Source organism: Diabrotica virgifera, chromosome 5, assembly GCF_917563875.1.
Source record: "Diabrotica virgifera virgifera chromosome 5, PGI_DIABVI_V3a".
NCBI classification, from domain to species: domain Eukaryota; kingdom Metazoa; phylum Arthropoda; class Insecta; order Coleoptera; family Chrysomelidae; genus Diabrotica; species Diabrotica virgifera.
In genome coordinates, this window is record NC_065447.1 from 70,176,477 (window position 1) to 70,195,484 (window position 19,008).

The window sequence follows — 19,008 nt, forward strand, 5'->3', positions numbered from 1 at the left end:
AATAGTAAGGACTTTGAACCGATTAAACTTAAAAATCATATAAACAATATATACACGAGTCAAGAAACTTGTGAAGTCGTAACGATTAAGTTCATTTAAGATACTAATTAGGGGGTGATTTTCTCGATTTTTTTACCAAAACCAAAAGGGACTAACTTTATTTTGAGCGTAACTTGTTTAATTTTGATGCTAGAGATTTTTTTTTAAAACAAAAATGAAGCTTTGTTTAAACATTTTAAATAAGTTGTAATGAGTTTTCCCCGAAATGTGCTTCATTTTTGGGTATTTCACGTTAAAATATTCCATTTGGAATTTGACGAATATGAACCTATTTTTCATTAGCTATAACTCTGATTCTACTAGGTGTAGAGACGTGATGTATACACCATTTTTTAAATTTTTTACAGGCTATATTTTTGCTAAGAATGTTTTTTCGACAAAATACTTACTATTTGAGTTATTTGCGAAAAACCGTCTAAAAGTGTGGTTATTTTGTTGAAAAAATGAACATATTCACTACCAAATAACTTAAAAAGTATTGACTTAGTGAAAAAACTCTATAGAACAAAAGTTACTTAAAATTAGCCAGTTTATCCATTTCCTGACTTTCTTTGGACGAATATTTTTTCACCCCCAAGAGGGGGTGAAAGCACCCCCAGGGCAACTGCACATATCGGCACAATATCACTTTTTTTCTTTGACTTATTAGCTATGTGCATGCCAAATTTCATGTCAATCCAAGCGGTTCTTTAAAATTTAGAGGTTTTGCAATATTTTACCATTAAAGAACGGACTAGACATGTACTCCATATCCACACCATGCACACACCATTCATGAATTTTAATACTAAAAATATATGATAAAGCTAACAATACCAAAAAATTTTAGAGTTTGAATATGTTTTACTTGCAGAATTATTTCTAGGGCACAAACACACGAAATGGTATTGAAATATTTAATAATAAATATGACAATAAAAAGCCTGTACCACCTGGTAATCTATATAAAAGTATCTGTAAATTTGTGGAAAGTGGACCTGTACGAGAACTCAACTCAAATCAGTCAAACAACTGTTCGTAAGTATATATTTCAGAAACGAGATATGGCATCCCTATAAACCACAAATTGGTACAGGAACTGAATGAAAACGATCCAGATCGAACAATGGAGTTAGTTCTATGACACACTATTAAACAGATTTTACTCTAATACTAAATTATTTTAACCAAATTCTTTTTTCTCATGAGTTTTCTACCCATTTAAATGGCACCGTCAATAAAAAAACTGCAGATACTGTTCAGATGAAAATCCGCATTTGATGCTGGAAGCACACACGTAATATCGACAAAATATTAATGTGTGAGCAAGAATAAATTATTCTTAATAATATTAGAGAGTTAATTCCAGAATTAGACAAATTTTTCCTGATTATGCAAATTCTCATCTCGTGAATAGATTTGATTGTTCATCTCTGATTTGATCTCGTTGATTGTTTATTTATATAAAAACAACAACTATGTAACTATAAAAAAAGGATAGATAAAAACAAACAATTTTATTTCTGTTAAAAAGAACAGTCATCTATGAACCGTCTGGCGCTTGGAGCTCAGTGCACTAAGTCAACATAGTGTTGTTTGCCATCAGCCTGCAGTTAGTAAGTAACCGTGAGGTAAAAACACACAAATTTACATGGCGCCTTTTACCTCTTAAATAACTTTAACACAGTGTTCTATTTTTTTTGTTAATTTCCTTTTCGTGGTCATTAGTACAAAGCGTAGTATACATCTAGAAAGCTCTTGGAGAGATGAGTGAATTAAAGGAACGTAAGCAAAACAACACCATGTCGACATAGTGTAGTGTACCTCCAAGGTCCAGCTTTATATTTAGGTATATTGTATAATCTATTTTTTGTATCTAATGGCAACCAATTCAGCAGATAGTCGGCACTAAAGGCTCGGGAATCAAATCGAATTGGCTCCAGATTATGTGTATATAACTGTCTTCAGAATCTGAGTCGGATCAGAAAAAGTAACAATATAAGTTTACTCTAGTTGCTTGGACATACTCATATTAAAGGTAACGAAAAAGCGGACCAACTTGCCAGGGAAGAGGCACAAAGAAACATTTATATGCCCACAACCAGTCGTTGGAATATCAAGAAGCACAGCTACAAGAACGATATAGGACTGCGTGGAACAGATGAAACGTAACTACTGGTTACAAACAAATATGGTTCTAAAATATTCAGTCTTTTATACATTAACTTTAATACAATTACCTTCGAAGAAGACATTCAAAGACATATCAGTATACTAGAAATGAATTATATATCCCTAGTAAAACCATCATGACGAGTAGGAGATTTAAAGATGATATGCCATGCGACCCGATTAGCAACCGGCGTCGTCGAGTTTCCGGGCTGGACGATGTGAAATCAGAGACCGGCCACGCAACGGTGGGAACCAGGCCTTGCGTGGAAAATATGCGACTGGATAAAACAAATGAAAATGTCAGAAAATATACTATTAAGATAGCTACATGGAACGTAAGAACTCTTTATCAGACTGGAAAACTAAACAACGCAATTAATGAAATGAAGAGGCTCAAAATTGATATTCTGGGGATGAGTGAAATAAGATGGCCAGGTAATGGTAAGTGCGAGAAGGAGGATGCAACAATATTTTTTTCAGGCAGCAGAGAAGAAGATGTCAACCATAGGCATGGAGTAGCGGTTCTAGTAAATAATAAAATCAGAAAACATATAAAAAATTTTATTCCATATTCAGAACGCTGCATGTTGATCCAGATAAGTGCGCACCCTCTAGACATAAATATAATTCAGGTTTCTGCTCTCACATCTGAGAGTACTGATGAAGAAATTGAAGAGTTTTACGAACAATTAGACGAAATCATAAAAAACCTAAAGAAACAAGACATAACCATGGTAATGGGAGATTTTAACTCCAAAATAGGAAAAGGCGAAGTCAGTGATGTAGTTGGCAAGTATGGGTTGGGAACAAGAAATGAACGAGGTGATCGACTAATACAGTTTTGCCAGGAGAAAAACTTAATTATCACTAATACTTGGTTTAAGTTACCATTAAGAAGATTGTACACTTGGAGGTCACCACAGGACAAGTCTGGGTACATCGTTAGAAATCAGATAGACTTTATAACAATCAACAAACGATACCGTAACGCAATAATATCAGCCAAAACATATCCTGGAGCTGATATAAACTCTGACCATATTCCTCTTGTAGCCCAATTACGAGTCAGACTGAAAACCTTAATCCAGAAACAGAATAACAAAAGATTAGATATGGATCAACTTAGAAATCCCGAGATAAAAGTCAAGCTTACAAATAGCATTAATAGTAATGTTGCTTTAACAACAAATACGGATGATATTGAAAGAGACTGGATCAACTTAAGGGACGCTATATGCAACGGTGCGAAAGAAGTAATTGGTGACTACGAGCGGAAGAAGAAGAACGAATGGATGACAGATGAAATATTACACCTCATGGACAGAAAGAGGGAAAATAAGAATAATCCCGAACAATATAAAGAACTGGATAGAACTGTCAGCAGAAAGATAATAGAATCCAAAGTGAAATGGTTACAAGAAAAATGTCAAGAGATAGAAGAGCTAGAACGAAGACACGATAGTTTTAACATGCATAAAAAAATTAAGGAGTTTTCTTATACTTACAAGAAAAAACAGTTTGGTAAGTTAATAGACGAGAACAACAAACTTATTGTAGATAAAGAAGAACAGTTACAGACTTGGGCAATTTACATAAAAGATTTGTTTACGGATTATCGTCATATTTCTACGAACTCTCTTGATCAGATTGGACCAAAAATATTGAAAAGTGAGGTGATAAAAGCTATAGATCAAACGAAAGATGGGAAAGCAACAGGATGCGATGAAATACCAGTCGAATTTTTAAAAGTTTTTAAAGAGAACAACATGAATGTAGTATTGAAACTGTTCAATAAGATATACGATACTGGTCAAATTCCATCGGACTGGCTGAAATCTACATTTGTGCCCCTTCCCAAGAAATCCAATTCTAAGACGTGTAGCGAATATCGCCTTATAAGTTTAATGAGTCATACCCTTAAAGTATTCTTGCGTATTATCCATTCCAGAATACGAGCAAAATTAGAACACAGCATAAGTAAAACACAGTTCGGTTTTAGATGCGGTTTTGGAACTCGAGAGCCCCTATTTGCAATACAAGTCTTGATTCAAAAATGCCTGGATCAACAGAAAGATGTTTACGCCTGTTTTATCGACTATGAGAAAGCATTTGATACTATCAAACATGACAAACTCATAGAACTATTACATCTTTCAGGACTTGACACTAAGGACATCCAGATTATAAAAAATCTATATTGGAATCAAACAGCCCACATAAAGAATGGACATATGGTGAGTGAAAACATAACCATTTCTAGAGGGGTTAGACAGGGCTGTATTCTTTCGCCACTGCTTTTCAACGTGTACACGGAACAAATATTTCTAGAGGCACTAGAAGAGTACAATGAGGGCATCAAGATTAATGGCGTACCAATAAGTAATTTTCGATATGCAGATGATACTGTTATGCTAGCCGATAACATCGAAGATTTACAGATGATGCTAAATAGAGTAAATACAACTGGCAACCAATTTGGACTGAAGATCAATAGAAAGAAAACTAAATTTATGGTGATCAGTAAAAAGAACATTCAACATATCGACCTGAATATTGAAGCCGAACGTATTGAAAGAGTACACCGATTTAAATATCTGGGATATACAGTAAATGATAAGTAGGACCCAGACGTAGAGATTAGGATCCGAATTGAAATAGCAAGATCCAAATTCATAAAAATGAGAAAGCTCTTAAGCAACCGCAACCTAAGCGTTAACCTCCGATGGCGCGCCACAAAATGCTATGTACTCTCTACGCTACTTTACGGAGTAGAAGGGTGGACGTTAACAGCAGCAACTATAAAGAAGTTAGCGGCTCTAGAAATGTGGCTGTATCGACGCATACTGAGAATTCCTTGGACAGACAGAGTGACCAACACAGAGGTATTGAGACGAATGGGTAAAGAGTTGGAATTGTTAACAACTGTTAAAAGGAGGAAAGCGTCATACCTGGGCCATGTGTTCCGTAATGATAAGTACAGTCTGCTACAGCTTATCGTCGAAGGCAAGATTGAAGGTAGAAGAGGTTTGGGCAGGAAGAAGAAATCCTGGCTGAGAAACTTGAGAGAATGGTTTCAAATACCAGAAGCTGCGAACATAATACATGCGGCACAAAACAGAGAAACCTATCGTTTGATGGTCGCCAACCTTCGGTAGAAGACGGCACATAAAGAAGAAGAAGAAATGAATTGGAATTATCTACGCCTAACCTAACCTAATAGGATACTGTAGATTGTAGGTCTCCTAACAGGACACGTCGATTTGAGGGGCACTAACATAAAAATGTTCTCAAGAAAGTCAAGTCTGGAACTATGATCTTTGATATTTTTTGCATTTTAGCCAACAATATTTTTTCGGTATTTGTACATATTTTGAAACAAAATAATAATTATAATTAAATAAAAAATTATATAAAGTTGTTCCTCTATTGACATTCAACGGTATCGGTTAAAAGACACCTTCAATTATTATGGCTACCGCTAATAACACAACAGGCATACAACGCAACATAAACGCATCAGAAGCGAAACGAACACTTTAGTCAAACAAACAAAAAGGGAACACTGGGAGAGCTTCTCAAAACAGATGGAACACGACTTCTACGGAACACAAAAGGAAATATGGAGAATGATCAGAGGCCAAAGAAAAGAGATAAACGAACTAATAGAAACGAAACACATTCAGAAGAAAACTTGGGCAGACTATTTTCGATCTCTCTTTGCTAAAGGTGACGATAAGGAACCACCAACACCTGAAGTGACAACAAACGAAGAAACAAAAATTGAAGAAGCAGAGATAATGGAAGCATTAAGAAAATTAAAAAATAGAAAATCACCCGGAAAGGACAGAATATCGAATGATATCCTAAAGTACGGACGACAAGACCTGACCAAACAAATATTAAAACTAATCCAAAAAATAATAGAACAAAACAGAATACCACAAGAATGGAGATCAAGCATCCTAATACCTCTCTTCAAAAAGGGATAAAAATCGGACCGGGAGAATTACAGAGGAATTAATTTATTAAACACAACACTAAAATTAACGACCAAAGTTATAGCAAACAAACTGAATACAATTATTCTAACATTAGCAGAAGAAAACAAGCTTTTAGGTCGGGAAGATCATGCACCGACGCTATATTTATAATCGGACAGGTTCAACAGAAATCGTTAGAATACAACAAACCGGCATACGTATGTTTCCTTAACTTTAGAAAGGCATTTGACATGGTCAAATTAAAGGACGATGTCCATTTATTATACGCAAGAGAAGTACCTCTAGGAATAATTAAAACGATCGAAAATATCTACCGAAACAACATAATAAGAGTGAAAATAGATGAAGAACTAACTGACCCAATTGAAGCTGGCAATGGGATAAGACAGGGAAACTCCCTGAGTACTCTTGTTCAACCTGATCACGGATGAAATAATAAAAAAAGTACGAACAAAAATGGATACCAAAAGGGAGAAAAACAACTTAAAATAATCTGCTATGCAGACGATGCAATACTAATCTTTCAAAGTAAAGTACTTACAATATACGGGTCATTCTATTTCAAATCACTCAATTTTGGAGCAAAAAAAAATTTGGACCTCCGATTTGTCTGAAAATTGGTATATAGCTTCTGCGGGACGTAAAAATAAGATATTTAAGGTCAAAAAATCTTCTTCTTTTTTCTCAAAATGTTATTTTATGCGATTTTACAGTGATTTGGTGTTTATTTATACAAATTTGCATTTTATATCGTAAAGTATCAATGGAAAACATAATATTTTAATAGAAGGGACTCAAAAATGTCATTATATGGCATTATAACAAGTTACTTTGATTCAAAACAAGCTTGTGATCAAATTTTATAGTGTAGAAAACGTTAAAATACCGTTTTTTACATTTTTTTCCATTCCCAAAATAAGTCATAATTGATTTGGCTGAAAATTTGCCAACTGATAGGACTTTAAGATTTTATTATTAATTTGAGACAAAACATAGGACTTTAAGTTGTGAGAAGGATTTGAATTATATTACAATACCAAAAATGTTACATGCAATATTATAGTCAAAAATATAGGCGTCTACTCCAATTAAAATTAACTCGAAAATATCGACCTCACGACAAAAATTGTTAAAAAGAAATTATAATAATTGTAAATACGATTTATTTGGAACAATTTCAGTTCCTACCATTTTTGTCGAGAAGTTAAAAATGGCGGAGATATTGAGCAAAACAGGTTCTCCTTTAAAATCAAGATGGTGGCTAACGTAACGGAGGAATTTATTCGTGATTTTTAATTTAGGCTACTATTGACTCCCCTAAAGATCAGAAAAATAAAATTTTGGGCAGCTCGGCATTCAAGGTCAAATTCCATCCCGACTGAACTAATATATACTTTTGAGTCTGATATTACGGCATGTAACTTTTTTGGTATTATAATATAATTCAAATCCTTCTAACCACTTCAAGTACTATCTTTTTGCTATCTGTGGGCAAATTTTCAGCCAAATCGATGATTATATATTTTGGGAATGGAGGAAAATGTAAAAAACGGTATTTTATAACGTTTTTTACACTATAAAATTTTATCAAAAACTTGTTTTGATTCAAAATAACTTTTTATAATGCCATATAATGACATTGTTGAGTCCTTTCTATTAAAATGTTATGTTTTTCATTGATACTTTTCGACCAAAATGCAAATTTGTTTAAATAAACACCAAATCACTGTAAAATCGCATAAAATAACATTTTGAGAAAAAAAGAAAAAGAAGATTTTTTGACCTTAATTATCTTATATTTACGTCCGTAGAAGCTATATACCAATTTTCAGACAAATCGGATATCCAAAATTTTTTGCCTGAGTGATTTGCCATGGAATGTACCATACACTGTGTCGGTAAAGTAGGGAACAAATTCTTTTTTAGCTGAACAGAGCATTTTAAGAAATAATTCTGAAACACGTCGATTTTTGATTATAATTTACCGTATTTTAAAATAATATTCTAATATACAGGGTGAATTACTTTTGAGTAATGACGTCACCGTCATTTTTTTTAATGGAACATCCCCATTTTGTCTCAATTTTCGGATTACGCTAGCTTAGCTGATTCCAAAAATGTATCACATCTTGATTCAAATTGGTACAGGGTGGGCAAAAATACAATAGTTTTGTGTGTGCTCATAATATCAAATTTAATTAATTTTTGATATTAAATTAAAATATTAAATTAAACAATATCAAAAGTTAATTAAAATCAAAAATTAACTAAAATATCAAACATACAATAAGTATTTTTGATAACATTGTTAATTTAACTAACGCGTTTACTTTATGAACACACACAAAACTATTGTATTTTTGTCCACCCTCTACCAATTTGAATCAACATGTGATACATTTTTGGAATCAGCTCAGCTAGAGTAATCCGAAAATTGAGACAAAATGGGGGTGTTCTTTTTAAAAAAAAATGACGGTGACGTCATTACTCGAAAGTAATTCACCCTGTATATTAGAATATTATTTTAAAATACGGTAAATTAAAATCAAAAATCGACGTGTTTCAGGATTATTTCTTAAAATCCTCTGTTTAGCTAAAAAAGAATTTGTTCCATACTTTACGGACACAGTATATGTATTATGAAGATTATTTACAACGTATGCTGCACCAATTTAATATAACCGCTAGAAAATTTAACATATTAATTTCCACAAAAAAGACTAAATGCATGGTTATAACAGCAAATTTTATTAGGTGTAAATTAGAGCTGGAGAGTCAGATAATAACAAGTCATGGTCTTAAATATCTAGGCATCACGCTACCTAGCTACGGAAAGCTCGAAACATAAATAGAAGATCAGGTGAATAAAGTAAACAGAGCCTCAGGTTGCCTGAATGAAACAATATGGAGAAATAAAAATATCGGAAAAGAAAGGCAGAATTTACAAAACAGTCATCAGATCAATAATGACATACGCGACAGAAACACGACCTGATACAGGCAGGACCAAAAAATGCTAGAAACAGCAGAGATGAAAACACTTCGAAAATCGATGGTAAGACACTATGGTATAGATAGAGCTAGAAGTGCAGTACGACGGAGATGCAAGGTGGACAACATTAATAACTAGATGAGGAACATTAAAGTAGAATGTAAAGACCACATAAGCCGAATAACAACAAATAGAGTAGGGTGGACGGCGAGAGGCAGTTCTCCAATATGAAGACGATCAGTGGGAAGACCACGAAAACGATGAAATCACATCTTACTGGAGGCACATTAAAAAACGGACAGAGAGATGTCTACACAAAAAGAAGAAGAAGAAGAAGAAGAGAATTAATTAAATTCTGCTTAGTTATAGATAATGCTAGTAACTTACTAGACGTTGCAGGGTAAGTAGAAGCTCACCTTACGCACAAGGTAAGTAGAAGAATTTTAAATAGTGGCCTCTTCACCAGCAGTCTATAATGCTTATCTGCACAAGGTCAATAGCATATAAGCGGGAAATAATATCATAATATCATCACAATAACATCATCTAAATAATAAGCATAATTTTCTATTTAGGTTTAATATTAAGTTAAGACCTGAAAAGTGACTCAGGATCTGTCTAAATGGAATAAATAAAACAAGCTGCAAACGGATAGACTGCCTGCTGAAAAGAAGTATGATATATGCAAAGTTAATGCGGGATATAGTATCAACACAGGTAGCCAGAGGCTGTTGGCGGTATGAATCTTATTTCCATTTTGTGGATTTTGCTCTTTCGCTGTGTCGATATGAATGCCAAGAGATCCAAACCTTAGCATAGCTAATTGACTAGACTATTTTGTAATTTGTATTCACATACCTACAATCCTACAATCAGAGTTCGACTGCGATGTAGTAAAATTAAACTAGAACATGCAACTGACTTTTTTTCTTCTTTCTCTTTTCTTATTTTTATTTCCTATTTTTTAACACTTTTCATTTTCTATTTCAATTTACTATTTTGTGGGAGTGAGCCACAATTTTATTTTGAAATTAAGTGTATGTGTTGTTGAAAATCGTTGTCAAAATACAAAAAATTAATAAATTAAACAAGTTTGTTTATATTACATTTTTAATTATTTTTGCTGCTTGGTAAAAGATACTTGATTTAATTTTATCTGACTCAATTCGAACATTATGCAGTTTAAAACATACGCTTTTAAAATTATATGGCCATTATTTATGAATTGCGTTTCTGGGTCGACTTTATTGAAAGATCGTTCATTCGATTTTATGAAATTAACTTTAACTTAAGAATATTAGTCAGAACTATCATACCATGTGCTTTGGTTTTAAAAAGACAAGCACATGTAATGATAATAGTAAAATTCTCTTGTTAGTGTCCCATAGTAAATCATGAAGGAGAAATCAGGCAAAATGGTCATACACATAAATATAATAATATCAATATAATATCAAAATAATATCCTGACTTTAGTTTACTCCCAAAATTTAAAAAGAATTGACTTTTTTTATAAAAATTTTTATTCGAATAAACTGAACATCTTTTTTAAAGAATTTTGGGTTACCATTAGTTACCATTCTTCACAACATTATTGGAATACATGTGTAAGCGTGCAAACGTAGACGATAAAGACATGCACATAAATGGAGAGCAACTTATTCACCTCAGGTTCGCGGACGACGTAGTCCTGACAACAGATCGCATTGATCATTGCCATCCAAATGTGCGAAAGTCTCTACCATGCCTCTACACAAGTGGGTTTAAAGATCAACCCCTCAAAAACACAAGCAATGACAAACCTCGTTCTGAGTAAGAACATCAAAATAGCTGGAACAAGTATATTTATGTATCTAGAACAAACATCAGCATACAAAAATCTGTGGCATGAAATTCACTTAAGTAGAAATAACCAGACCGACGAACTAATACGTCCAATAGGGTTGACTTGGACGGCTTACGGAAAGTTGAGAGAATTTTCAAATCAGCTCTTCCTATCTGCCTAAAGAGGTCTTCGGCCAATGTGTGCTGCCGGTTCTAACCTATGGTGCGGAAACGCTAACGCTTACTAAGGCGTCCGCAAATAAAACTCGAACAGCACAGAGGGCAATAGAACGGTCTATGTTGGGAATAACGCTAAGATACCGAATAACCAACACAGAATTGCGCCATAGATCGGGAGTAACCGACGCAATCAAAAGAGTCATCATCAATGGTATAATGGGATTTATCTCATTATTTAGATATTTTAGAAATCCTTAAATTACCTTAAAGTATTCGTTAGATATTTATTTATAAAACAATAAATATTACGCATATTTGTTATAATAATTGCAAAGTAGAACACATTAGTTAAAGTCCACGTTTTGCTTAGATTAACAAGGTCGATTATTCATTTTGACACACTAACGAGAATATATACAAACATATTTACAAAACGAAGTATTTGATAAATATGGGAACACGATCAGATTTGAGTGATTAGTGGGTCAGTCGAATTAGTTGGTGAGGTTTGGGAGGTTGCTGCCGTTAGAGCAGAATAATGTTCTATCCTATCAACTGAATACATTTATATGGTATTACTTCAAATCAAATAAAGTAGTAATGAGTACATAGTGTATTCCTGATAGTAAACCCCATTCCAGTGTAGTAAATATCCACTTACCACCATATGGCGATCCTGAGAGACGAACTAAAACTTCTGAAGCAGTAGAAAACAGGAAAGATGGCAAAAAACTGGAGGAAACGAAGAAAATTTGGGGTAAAGTAACAATCCTCATACTAATTGGTATCGATAGATGAAATGGGACGGACTATATGGAGCTGGAGATGCCAACGATAAGGTAGTCCAAATGGTAGACGTCGACATGGACGAAGGTTTGGAGACATGGGGCCACGCCCAAACGTCAAGAGGACAAAAATGGAAAGGAATGGACAATACCTAGTGGACAGATGTGTAATCGTGATTAACTTTTTAGCTATTTCTTAAATTGCATATACAGTCTCACAGATATGAATAATTTTTTTTATTAATATAATATAAATATAATAATTTAAGAAGAACTAGAATTATTAATTATTACTTAAATATAATTAAATTAGGTAAAAATTTTTTCGTATATTATTAAGTTTTAGAAGTATTTCACTAATTTAGAAGATTTTTGTTGAGAATTACATATCATATATAGATAATCTTAATCGATAGTTTTATTTTAATAGAAATATAACAATTCTTATATATAATTATAAGAAATAATATATATTTTTTTAACCAAACGAGTACGTAAATAAGTTTATTTTGATTGATGTATTTCTGCTTTTTCTGCACTCTTTGCATAAGGAAGTTATTTTGTTTATAACAGTATTTACTATTTTTAAACTAAGTACTTAGAGTATAATATTATGATGATATGACGTGTTTGACATTGAAAATTGAAACGAATGAACTATATAGGAATTCGCTAAAGCGACAAATTTCTACGAAGAAATTTATTATGATAAATAAAATTACCTGAAGGAGTTGTATTTTTTAAACCTCTAAAATTAAAGTAAAGTATAAAATACAATTTCTGAGTATAGATTTTCGCGAGTCATAAGGAAAGAAATAACTAAGAATAGACAATGTTTGATAATTAGTGAAATGAATTGTATATATTTGTAAATTTTATTTATATTTTTTTTTGTAAAAATTTGTATAAATCTATAAATATAACGTAGTCAGTTGATGATGATAGTAAGAAAATTTTCTTCACTTCAGGGAGGAAAAAGGAAGCACAGTACATGGCTCAGAAAACTTTCTTTTCTAAGGGGGATGATATAATGGGATTTATCTCATTATTTAGATATTTTAGAAATCCTTAAATTACCTTAAAGTATTCGTTAGATATTTATTTATAAAACAATAAATATTACGCATATTTGTTATAATAATTGCAAAGTAGAACACCTTAGTTAAAGTCCACGTTTTGCTTAGATTAACAAGGTCGATTATTCATTTTGACACACTAACGAGAATATATACAAACATATTTACAAAACGAAGTATTTGATAAATATGGGAACACGTTCAGATTTGAGTGATTAGTGGGTCAGTCGAATTAGTTAGTGAGGTTTGGGAGGTTGCTGCCGTTAGAGCAGAATAATGTTCTATCCTATCAACTGAATACATTTATATGGTATTACTTCAAATCAAATAAAGTAGTAATGAGTACATAGTGTATTCCTGATAGTAAACCCCATTCCAGTATAGTAAATATCCACTTACCACCATAATGGCGCTACAGCCCTATAAAAGAGCCTCAACCTTCCCAAGTCTATTACGCCAGTCAGTCCTATCCATTGTCAACCGTTGCCAGTTTGTTGCGCCTATTTTTCTGCCATCCTCATCTACACCATCCTTCCATCTAAGTTTTGGCCTACCCCTATTCCTACTTCCCACAGGTTGTTATATAAGGATTCTCCTAGGAGGGTTGTTAAGCTGTGATCTTGCTAGATGTCTTGACCATCTTAGTCTTCCTATTCTTGTAAGAGATAGTACGGCTTTACCACCAAACATATGTTTATATCTGTGGTACACCTCGTAGTTGTACCTCCTCTTCCAAACACCACTTTCACAGATGCCACCGAATATGCCTCTAGGATCCTTCGTTCAAATATAAGCAGAAGTTTTCATCTGCCTTGGAGATGGTCCATGTCTCCGATCCATATGTCAACATTGGTTGTGTAAGGGTTTTGTATATGGTTATTTTTGTGTTTTGGCTTAAGTTTCTGCTTCTCATATGTCTACTCAGTCCAAAATAGCATTTGTTCGCTAGGATTATCCTTCGCTTAATTTCTTCCGTCATGACGTTCTTCTTGGTGATCAGGGAGCCTAAGTATGTGAATTTGTCCAAAACTTCAAAGGTAGAGTTATCAACAGAGAATTGGTCACCGATGTTTCTTACTCTATTGTTGGGTGTTGATGCCATCATCTTAGTTTTCTCCTGGTTTACTTTCAGGCCCATATTTTTGAGGCGTTTGAGAAGCTGGTATATATTTCTTTTAGTTTGCGTGTTGTGCATGGACCTACCACGTCATCGGCATATGCCAAAATTTGGGATGATTTATTAAAAATATTTCCTCTGTTGTCTATTCGGGAATCTCTAACAGCCTTTTCCAGAACTATGTTGAAGAGGAGACACGCCAGTGCATCTCCTTGTCGCAGCCCAACATTCGTTTCAAACGCCTGTGATTGTTCTCCCTGTATTTCGACTTTGCAAATGACTTTACGCATTGTAGCCTTAACCAATCTTATCAGCTTATCAGGGATGCTTATTATCCATGGCTTCATACAACTTATTTCTTAGGACACTATCATAGGCCGATTTAAAATCTACGAAAAGATGGTATGTGTCGATATTGAATTCATTGGTTTTTTTCCAGTATTTGCCTTAGCACAAAAATCTGGTCTGTTGTTGATCGACCCGGCCTAAAACCACTTTGATATTCTCCAAGAAGCTCATCTGAATGTGCACTTAGTCGACCGTATAAGATACTCGAAAATATTTTGTAAGCTGTATTAAGAAGGGTTATTCCCCTATAGTTTCTACATTCCAATTGATCACCCTTTTTGTGTAGTGGGCAAACGATTCCAATATACCACTCCTCCGGTATTTGTTCCTCATTCCAGGCTCTCAGTATTATTTTATATATTTGATTAGTCAGGGTAGCACCTCAATATTTAATAAGTTCCGCGGATATACCATCACTTCCTGGAGATTTATTATTTTTTAGGTGTTTTATTGCATCCCGTACTTCTTGAATTGATGGGGGCTCTAAAGGTGTATTGTTGGTTGCTCTTGGGTTTGGTTGATTTGGATCTTCTACTTCGATGGTAAGTAGTTCTTTATAGTGTTCCACCCACCTTTTCAATATTTCGGCACAGTGTAAAAATTTGAAACTTTTACGGATTGTAGCTAATGATATGAACTATACATAATTTTACTTTTTACGTTAATGGTTTACGTAATACTTCATAAATAAACAATAAAATTTCTAATTTTGAACGCTCATATATTTGTTTATGTAAAAATCGGCGCTTATTCGTGTCAAATTTCAAACGATACGAAATAAAACTTCAACCAAAACTCGAATTCAAAAACTTCGTATTTTTATCGTAGTCTTAGAAAAACCACCGGTAGAGACGTTTTGTGCTACAATTAACATTAGAATTCGTTTTGGCCTAATAATTAAACGCTTTTTTTAGCTCAATCGTTTGGGTCAAATTTTTAGATGTTAGTTTGACTGCCTTTTCTTCAATGCAAATGGCTGAAAATTTGCAGACATATGAATTTGCGGGAACAATACACGAATAGCCAATAAAATGTTTTTTATGGTTATTAATAATTGTTTAAATGAAAAAAGAAACGATTTTAACGAAAAATGCTTAAATTCTCTTGTTTTTTACAATAAAGAAACTTAAAATTTTACAGATTGTAGCTAATTATATGAACTGCACATAATTTCACTTTTTACGTTAATTGTATACGTTATGCTTCATAAATAAGCAATAAAGTTTCAAACGTTTTGCCGATTCCGACTACTTTTTATGTTAGTACATCATAATGTTTTATACATATTTCAATAAACATGATATATTTTAATGTTTGAAAAGTGTAAGACTAAAAAGTAAAAAATGAAAAAATATGAAAAACAATTTTTTAAGAAACGCTTCTCGTTAGTTAAGGGTCACTAAAATTAAAAATATTATAAAAGAATCAACTGAAAAGCAAAAAATAAAAGAAAATTGAAAAAATCTAACACATTCGTTAATAAAGAGAAGCGTGGGGCGAAAACTGTTTATTCGATGAAGACACGCCACGCCTTTCTTTGACGGATGTGTTAGATTTTTTCAATTTTTTTATTTTTTTTTTGTTTTTCAGTTGATTTTTTTATAATATTTTTAATTTTAGTCACCCGTAACTAAAGAAAAGCGTTTCTTAAAACAAATTTTTTCATATTTTTTATTTAAAAAATTGTTTTATAAAGGGTTTGTTTCTCTAACGGCATTTAACTTTGATGTAAATCATGTATTAGATACTTCATATAGGCATACAGGTTAACCGTTCTAAGATTGTTTAATGGGAGAACTAAAGTGCCTACTGTTTTCTGCCCTATTCCTATTATCAATAAATTATATCACTACTACAAGTTCGCTGCAATTTGTATCGCGATTTGCACAAGATATTAGTTATAAAGTTACCGCGAAGTTGTAGATGTAGGTCATTTGGCTGTTCACCAACACTCTGAGATTGAGATATAAAGCATTATGTGTAATTCCACATAAGACCAGTTAGCTTGTCTAGGCACTTTAGTTAAAATTACTAACATTTTTTATTATTAAATTATTGAGTTTAGGTACGCATATTAATTGATAAAATATTAAACACAAGAAATATTCAGTAAATGTATTGAGGCAATTACATTATTACTCTGCCAAATTAATTAATTTATGAACAGGCCTTGTAGGCCTAAAGCTACAACGTTTACATTTCTGGTTCCATTTTATTTTACTCTTATAAATTTTATTAAACTTACTTCAGTCTTTTTATACACTCCTTCACCAGTTCCCTTCATCTCCTTTCATCTCCTGTCCAATGCTAGTTCTTTACACCTCTCAATGATTAGGTAGGTACTTTTCTTCAGGTCTTCTTACACATTGTCCTTCCATCCGTTTCTTGGTCTACCTTTCCTTCTCTTTTATATTGGTCTTCGTAAGAATACCATTTTTGACATTCTTTCATTTTCCAATATTTCGGTGTGCCCCAAATACCGTATTCTCTGTGCTTTGATTTTCGTCGTTATCGTTGGCTCTTTATACATTTCTTCCAATTCTTTATTGGTCCTTCTTCTCCACTTACCTTCTATTTTCACACCTCCATATGTTGCTCTTTGCAATTCCCTCTTCCATGTTTATAAAAGATCTGTTTCTGACTTTTTTAGCACCCATGTTTCACATGCGTATATTAATTACTGTGGGCCTGATAACTGTCTTGTAAATTCTGATTTTTGATTTTCTGGAGACGTATTTGGATTTCGTTGATGTTCATTATGCTCTGTAGACTCTATCTTTTTATAGCCTTTATCTGCTGCTCCTTATAACCATTTTCATATATTTTGGCTCCTAGGTAATTAATTATTTTGGCTCTTTTGAATGAGTATGTATGTTTTTTCACCATCTCTTTGTATTTTGTAATGTGCTGTTATTTTCTTTTTATTTTTAGATCTCTTCCATTATCATATACTTTTTCTTCTCTTCATTTATTTTAAGTCTAAATTTTTTGCTTCTTTAATTATGTTTTTCATTAACTTTTGTAGTTCTTTCTTGCTTGTTGCTAATAGTGTCAGATCATCTGCAAATCATATGCATTGGCGGCCGTTTTTAAATATCGTTTTTTGGATATTTATTCTACTTTTCCTGATTATTCCTTTCAATGTCAGATTGAATGCAGTTGTTTTTTTTATTTTGATGCAGTTATTGATAGTATGCGTTCTTGTAGTAGGTAATCCCTCCTTGGTTTCAAACTTTTTGGATGTATGCACGTTCCATGCGATTTCATTTGTTGTATTTTCCATCGTCATCTTTACCCTCCATGTTGGATTTTTACCTAGATAAATAGAAGGGTTGTGGAATGCAATTATAAAGTCTCCCGCAGCTATCATTATTGGTCCGTTTGCCTTGAAAATTTGTAGAAGGCTCGGATTTTACGTTAGTACCAGAATTTTACTTTCGGCCTAAGGGAGATATATCGACATCACCATCGAACAAGGTTGTAACTCAAGCTAGACCTTTTTTCAGATTTCAACACAGGCGAATTCAGCAAAAAATTGCGCACACATTAATATAAACGACATATTATATTATGTAGTTTAATTCTCAATAGTTTGGCTAATACTCCATTGAAAAAAGGTGTATTTTAACTTACGTATGCCATTTTAGCGTGAAAAATTCAGTAAAACTGGATACTCCCTATGTTAAATATTTACTTTCTTTATACTTGACGATTAACAAGGTTTTTAAATGAGTTACAACTTTGTTGCACGCATGTTTAATTTATAAAGTATTCAAACATATGGTGCATCTCGTAAGTCAATTTATCGAAATAAAAGTAAAAAAGGTTATACGGACTTTTTTTTTGATAGTTGCGTTGGACAAAATAAATATAGAATAGTTTTTCCTACGTACTTTTATGTAGTAAAAAAGATTATTATTAACATTACACATCTATTTTTTTAAATAGCACATTCAAAAAACGAGGGTGATTCAATGCATGCCCCTATAGAAAAACGGAAAAAACGTTAGGTCGTATATGCTCCACATCAATGGATAACCAATAACCATGATACGATATGCCAAAGCATTAGGCAAGCCTAAATTCGTAACTGAAATAAATCAGAAGCAAATTCTAAGTTTTACCTATTTAAGGACACACATGTTAATTTTGAAGTAGATGTTAATATATAGTAAAAGAGTAAAGTAATAAAGTAAAATGGTTTAAAATTAAATATTTGCAGATAAGCAATAAAAATGCGAAAAATTTGAGATATTTTATACCATGTGTTTTTCATAATGATAGAATATTATTGTTATTGTAAAATTTATAATTTCCAATTAAAATTTTGTAAACTGTGAGTTGATATTTTGTTTAAATATACCATAAAAACTAATTTTCCCCTAGCTTTATTGCAAATAACTCAACCATACACAAACATACAACCTTTTAAAAGTTAAACGGGAAAAATAATTAACACGGAGAGTGTAAAATG